Source organism: Lithobates pipiens, unplaced genomic scaffold, assembly GCF_037356315.1.
Source record: "Lithobates pipiens isolate NorthernLeopardFrog02 unplaced genomic scaffold, aLitPip1_a1.2 Scaffold_3, whole genome shotgun sequence".
Lineage (NCBI taxonomy): Eukaryota > Metazoa > Chordata > Amphibia > Anura > Ranidae > Lithobates > Lithobates pipiens.
In genome coordinates this window covers 212,062,494-212,068,999 of record NW_027507790.1, presented here as the reverse complement: position 1 = coordinate 212,068,999, position 6,506 = coordinate 212,062,494, and the positions used below count along the sequence as shown (strand labels likewise).

General features: G+C 41.0%; 1 long non-coding RNA gene across 4 annotated transcripts in view; it reads right to left on the bottom strand.

Moving 5' to 3' along the window:
* Positions 1-511: 511 nt before the first annotated feature.
* LOC143940936 (uncharacterized) overlaps positions 512-6,506 on the bottom strand; it is a 277,425-nt gene continuing 271,430 nt past the window's right edge. For all 4 annotated transcript variants that reach the window (XR_013263956.1, XR_013263959.1, XR_013263958.1 and 1 more), the window contains one exon: positions 512-848. This is a non-coding gene — a long non-coding RNA (uncharacterized LOC143940936). The remainder of the gene's footprint in view (positions 849-6,506) is intronic.

The window sequence follows — 6,506 nt, the reverse complement described above, 5'->3', positions numbered from 1 at the left end:
CCCATCTTGAAGTTGTATGCAAAGGGCCCCTAAGTCTACCTGTTTTGTTTATGTTGTTTTTTCTTATTTCCAAATTCTAAATTCTTAGGCCACACGTACACTGCTGCTGGTAAACAGACGTTTAGGAGCAGTAAGGCATTTGTTTCAGATTTATAGTAGTTTCTAGGCAGTTGAGTTTAGAAGCATTTTTTGTAAAGCAAAAAAATGCGTTCAGGACAGATGTTCAGAGGCATTTAAAAACTCCAAATGCAGGTAACAGCTTGTAAACCTGTGTAAATGCGGTTATTCACATTTAGCCATGTTTCGTTTACAGGCATTTTTCATTTTTGGCTATTTTAAAGATTTTTTTTTTTAAATGCTTCTAAATGCAAATATGGCAAAATGCCACTAAACGCAGCATGTAAACATGGCAAAACTGACGTTTTAAATGTTGGTTACTATCTGTCAAGTTAAATCATTCAGGAGAGGTTGTAAAAACTGTCAGAAACCATGAACCAGACCGAGACAGAAGTACAATTAAATCACACTTGTTTATTAATAAAAAATAAAAAGATAAATAGAGTAAGCGTAGTCAAAGCATAGCCAGAGTAAAGTAACCGGATCGAGTAGTCAGCCAGGCCAGAGTTCAGTAACCAGATCGGGTAATCAGCCAGGCCAGAAGTCAGGGATCCAAGTGGAGGAACAGCAAGCAAGATTAGGAGCCAGAAGGGATGTCAGCAAGCCAGTCTTTAAACAGGAACACAGGAGATGGTTTCTTCTGATGTGACCAAGGCGAAGGCAGAGATGAAGTGAGCTGGACAGCTTTAAGTAGGCAGGTCAGACCAGCAGGATCAGGAACAGCTGGGTAACTGTGAAGAGAGATGAGATCTGGCAATTAGCCGACAGCTGAGCAGCCAGCCCAGAGAAGGAAGGGCTAAGCCAGCCATGACAAAAAACGTCCCATGTACATGAAGCCTTAGATACGGTTTTGCTATGAATTTCCCTAAATATTTATTTGTATATTAAAGTGGTTCTGCACCTTTAAAAAAAATATTAAAAGCCAGCAGCTACAAATATTGCAGCTGCTGACTTTTAATAAATTCACACTTACCTGTCCCAGGGTCCAGCGATGTCGGCAGTAGATGACGAGCGATCGCTCGTCTCTGCTGCCCCCGCCGCCATCCTCTGTCAGGGAATCGGGAAGTGAAGCATTGCGGCTTCACTGCCCGATTCCCTACTGCGCATGCGCGAGTTGCGCTGCGCTTCTCTGCTGGTCCACGCTGTGTCCTGGGAACTGTGTGTTTCTCAGAACACAATGGGGGCGGGGCATCTGCAGCGGTCTGTGGGGGTCTTGTCCCGGAAGTGGGTGCAGATACCTGGATTATCCAGGTAACTGCACCCCCCTCCCCCCTGAAAGGTGCCGATTGTGGCACCGGAGGGGGTGAGGGATCAGATGAGCGGAACTTCCACTTCAGGATGGAGGACCGCTTTAAGATAAAATCACTGCCAACTTAAATAAAAAGTAGCAAATACAACCCAACAAACACCTGATGTTGATACCAATGCATTCATTAAAAATGAAATAATTGCAACATTTCTCATCACATGCACTTCCAAAAATTATATTTTGCAAGTAATATTACTTTCATTAGCTTTCATTATTTCTCACATATTAGTTTGCACCTGTTGGGAACACTTTGAAAACATACTAGGCCTATTGCATATCATATTAAAATTGCACGCGTTCACCCTAAACTTTGGAAATAGGGTGTCTTTCACCCCCCCCCAATTTCGAAGGCAAGCAGTTGGTATAGTTCAGGAGGAAGGGGTCCACACATTCACTGCCCCCCCTTTCCACCAGCATGTCTGGATAATTGTCTGATTAGCATACCAAGGGTAAACAACCCTACACCATTTTCCCATTTTTTCTACTGTTCTTCTTTCTTTCTTTATTTTTTTACTGCACTTTTACATAATACTGTTACTGTTTTTTCTTTCTTTCTTTTTTTTAAAAGATTTTTGCAAAGGTATATTTAGGCCCCTTTCACACTGACGACCCGTTCAGGCCCGCCTGTCAGTTTTTCAGGCGGACCTGAACGGGTGCTCCATAGAGCTCTATGGAGCGTCGGATGTCAGCGGTGACATGTCCGCTGACATCCGACCCGCTCCGATCCGAAAAAGTGTGACGGAGGAAAAAGCTATTTTTCCATCCGTCTGTGGATCGGATCGGATGACGACGGGCACTGCGGTCCGTCGTCATCCGATCTCCCATAGGGGAGAGCGGCGCTGTGACAGGTCCGTCCCTGCGCAGTGTGCAGAGACGGAGCTGTCATCTCCCTGCTCAGCGGGGATCGGCGGAGTGATCCCCGCTGAGCAAACGGACATCCACGGGGCGGATCAGAACTGATCCGCCCCGTGTGAAAGGACCCTAAAGGGAAGTAGATAAATGGAGCCCAACGGACACGACTGAACATAAAAACAAAAACAAAACTAAAAACATAGATATGAGAGATAAATGCTACAATGATGTTGAAAAGAGTCACGGCTACAATGAATGGTAGAGCTGATTTGGGTCTCCCGAACGCATTCACTGATGTGGCAAAAAAAAAATACTGTTACTTAACTTCACATGCAGCTCACCTATGTTTTACTGCACTCGAGTAATGCAGGTCACTGTTAGCACACACAGAAAACAAATGTTTCTATGTGTCCTGGTTACATTGCAATGTGCCCCAGAGGTGCATAGCAGTGAGCTGTGACAAAATACAGACATGCTGCATCTCAGTGCACAGGACAGGATTGCGTGTCCCTGTACAGCAGCACAATACACCGCACTGCTGTACAGTGACAAGAATGAAGTGTCATTTTGTGCACTTCAAATAAAGTTAGTAAAAAAAAAAGGAGCCGTGCAATGTGTTGAAACATGCACTACACCGTCCTTTACTGCTGTCATCATTACTGCCAGAATGGACAGCTGCCACACACTAAATCGTTGTGGTTTAGTGTGCAGAGGCTGTCCAGGAAAATGTGAGCGGGCTCTAAGGAATCCCTCAGACATGTTATTTAAAGGGTTGCAGACTACAAAACACTTCTCCTCCGTCTCATCTCTATAACATACAAAAAAATAAAAAGCATCAAAAAGAAAATGAATGTACATTTACTGTAACATATTACCATTTTGTTCAGCCAAACTACTAAATAGAAACTTGAAATACAAATATACGAATGGCTTCAGCCTACAAAATTGTACAGGATCGTTTACTTTTTCTCTTATACAGTACATCAGCACATAGCCCCATTAAAATTGGCCTTTAGCTTCAAAATTGAATCATGCAACAGGACCTACAGGGTCTTCATGTTCCTTAGCAGCCTTGTTTATTATTTTATTATTCAAAATGAAATAAACATTTCCAGCTCACATCATCATTCAATGTCAAGAACATATGTATAGGTTTGTTCTCATAACACATCAGACACAATAAAGCAACAAATAATAAGTTTGAATTTTTGCTAAATTCCAAATATGACTGGTTCTCTTTCACATTGTGAATGTTCATGGACATCTGGAAGATGATATTTGATTGAATGGCTTACCACATTTTTTCACAGAGTTCTGTACTAAAAGAAGACCTGTTCCTTTTTGTAATGAAATAATGATTTATGAGAGCAATTTTATTTTTATTATTAAAAATCAAAACTACTCCATGTAGGGTTACAAGTCCTTGCGGTGGGGTTACAAATGTAAATGCTTTTTTTTTTTTTTTGCTATATTTTTCTAAACACTTTTTTACTGTGAATTCTACATGTAATATAACTATAACCATTCTTTAGACATAAAGAATATTGCATACAATGTATATGAAAAGGTAATGTCAAGGATTTTTTCCCATTAGTTATGAAGGTTCAATTAATGAAGAATAGGCACTATTGAAATTTGAACTGGCCATACAAGATTGTGAACATCGTGTACATCAATTGTGCCCCAAATCACAGCATAAGTGCCTGCTATCTATAAATGATTCTTCACTCCGATCATTGTTCTTTCACACTAAGGTACCCTGACCAGAAGACATCTGATGTTTTCAGTGGTTTAACAGAAAGCCTTCAGCCTAGCAAGAATTTATTTGTACAATGCATAGAAAGTGAAAAAGCAAAAAACAAATGCAGACAACATTTTTTAAGAAAAAAACATGGTTAAACTGTCACGACCTTCCAATGACAAAGTGAGATCAGATACTTTTTTATTCAGAAAATGTGTGAAAATATGTTCTTTGCTATTTCTACTGTACTTTCAAGTTTCTTTCCCAGTTTAAAATACTAAATCTGAGTATCTCTAAAGCACCGTACACACGATCGGATTTTCCGACGGGAAATGTTGAATGTCAGGCTGTTGGTGGAAAATCCGATCGTGTGTATGCTCCATCAGACAATTGTTGTCGGACTTTCTGCCAACAAATGTTGGCTAACATGTCTTCAAAATTTTCACCAACAAATGTGTGTTGTCGGATTTTCCGATCGTGTGTACACAAGTCCGTCGGACAAAAGTCCAAAGTACAAACACATATGCTTGGAAGCAGAAGCGGTTGGTCTTGTAAACTAGTGTTCGTAATGGAGGATTAACATTCGTGACGTGGCAAATTATGAAATCTCCAAATGCAGCGCACAATTCTTTTCTTCTTTAATGGGATAATAATGAAACTGTTTTGCTGATGATACTGATGGAGTTATTAAAACAAATTTTCAAAGGCTTTTTTTTTCTAGTGATATCAAGAATAATATTATTAGTTTTTTTTTTGTGCAAGTTACCATAACACCATTATTCCGTAGTTTTTAAGATCAAAGATACAATTATGTTGGTGTCTCTTGTCAATTTTACTTTGTATTTTTTAAAATGTAACTGCCTACTCCCAAACTGTCATTTGAAGTAAAACACATAGCCAAGTATTATTCTACCAATAGAACTTAACCTAGTGCTAAATGAAAAACGTGAAAAGAAAAGCGCGAATCAACACTCAACAAACTTCTACTAACATGAAATTAGCAGAAGGATCCCAAAGGGTGGCGCTAAAGAGCTGAAAAACCACATAGTACATCTAGTAAGTCACTATGTTCATAATTGTTGGCCAACATTTGTGTGACTGTGTGGATGCAAGACAAAATTCAACGGTTTTGTTGTCGGAAAGCTGTCGGAAAGTCGTCGGAAAGTCCGAACGTGTGTATGAGGCATAAAACTCAATTCACACTTGTGTGGCTACATCCTACATGTAGGGAATCCCATTCATTTGAATGAGCTGCCCTACCTGCAGAATTAAGGGGAAACACCAAACAGCATGATGTTGTGGCACCATGCAGTTTATTGAGCTAAGAAAATACGTTCCAGTTGACAATGCATGGGGATGCCATTAAACTGCAGATTGTTGCTATATGGGTCAGCAATGCACATGACTTTGTGCACATTCCCCAATCACAGAGATGTGAATCAAGCCATCAGTATATCTAATGCTGGTCATATATGGTTCAAATCTCAGCTGGATGAGCAGAAACCAGGCAAGATTCGAACCGTTAATGGGCAGGCTGCATGTACCAGCCTGCCGAATTCTCTTATGATTATAGCTAGCAGCTGTTATAGCTTGGCAGAAGGGATTCCCCTGTTAGCACTGTCTGTGTTGATTGGGCAATTGTGTGGTTGCAGGGAAAAAAAAATTGCACTGTTTATAGCCTGCCTAAGTATCTCTCTTGTTACATATTTCAAAGTATTGTAAAGTATTTTTTGTGATTGTAAAGTATTTTTTCTTTTAAAATTAACAAACACATCATACCTACTCTGTGGAATGGTTTTGCAAGAAGTAGACTCAAACTTTCTTCTTTTGTGTCCCCTGCCAGAGCTCCTATCTCCTCCTTGCTTTGGTGTTACCCCTATTGGGTACTATCTGCAGACTCACTTCTGAGCCATGCTGCCTGCATCTATAGACACAGACAGTGCGGCTTGGGCCTCATATCCGGCTCCCATGTCAAAGGATTTGATTAACAGCAGTGGGAGCCACAGCGCTGGATTGAGTGAGATCTCAGGTAAGTATGGGGTGGGTGGAGTGAAGGGGCATACTGTTTACCTTAATGTAGGGAATGGGCATTAGAATCACTTTAACCCCTTAACATCGGCACCTCCTGGCCCTTTAAGAGGTTTCTGATGGGAGGCTGGGTGGGGTTTCTGATCATGTGACTGCCATGATTGGCTGTCACAGCAGTCACATGATTGGAAAGCTCCTGATCACAAGTAGAGATCGGGAGCTTTCTGTTAGTCACCAATAACTGTGTCGGGAGTGCGCAGAATGCACGCTCTCAGCACACCTCTGTTTACACTTTGGTACACATATATGCAGCCTCTCGGCATTAAGGCTCACCTGCCGAGAGGCTGCATATATGCGTACCACTAGTGTGAAGGGGTTAAAAGAAAAGACCTTAAAAAATCACGCCCTGTAAAGAAAACAATTCGTGTATAACTGTACCATGATGCTGAAAGGTTATTG